Genomic DNA, 650 nt, shown 5'->3' on the forward strand with positions numbered 1-650 from the left:
AAGGGCCCCCTGACACGCCTCCCGGCTCCAGTGTGGTGTTCCTCCCACTGGAGATAGTCCTCCGTGTAGTTCTCCAGCCTAAGTCCTCCTCACAGGCTGCAGTTCATGAACAACTCCAGAGTGGGTCCCTCCCACAGGCAGGCTGCAGTCCCTCAGGCACAGACTGCCCCAGCGTGAGTTCCCCACAGGGTCACAGCTCCTGCCAGCAAACCTGCTCCAGCCTGGGCTCCTTCCCCCACGACTCCACAGGTCCTTCCAGGAGCCTGCTCCAGTGTGGGCTTCCCATGGGGTCACAGCCTCCTTTGGGCACAGCCACCTGCACTGGCATGGGGTCCTCCCCCGGCTGCAGGTGTATCTCTGCCCCACCGTTTCCCTCCATGGCTGCAGGGGCACAGCTGCCTCACCACAGGCTGCAGGGGAATCTCTGCTCTGGCACCTGGACCACCTCCTCCCCTCCTTCTTCACTGGCCTGGGTGTCTACAGAGCTGTTCCTCTCACATCTCCCTCCTCTCTGCTGCCATTCTCGCAGTGGTTTGGTTTTTTTTTCCCTTCTTAAATGTGTTATCACAGAGGTTCTACCACCAACACTGATTGTCTCAGCCTTGGCCAGTGGCAGGGGCCTTTTTGAGGCAGCCGGGCCTGGGCCTCTC

Source organism: Pterocles gutturalis, unplaced genomic scaffold, assembly GCF_000699245.1.
Source record: "Pterocles gutturalis isolate BGI_N339 unplaced genomic scaffold, ASM69924v1 scaffold9186, whole genome shotgun sequence".
Lineage (NCBI taxonomy): Eukaryota > Metazoa > Chordata > Aves > Pterocliformes > Pteroclidae > Pterocles > Pterocles gutturalis.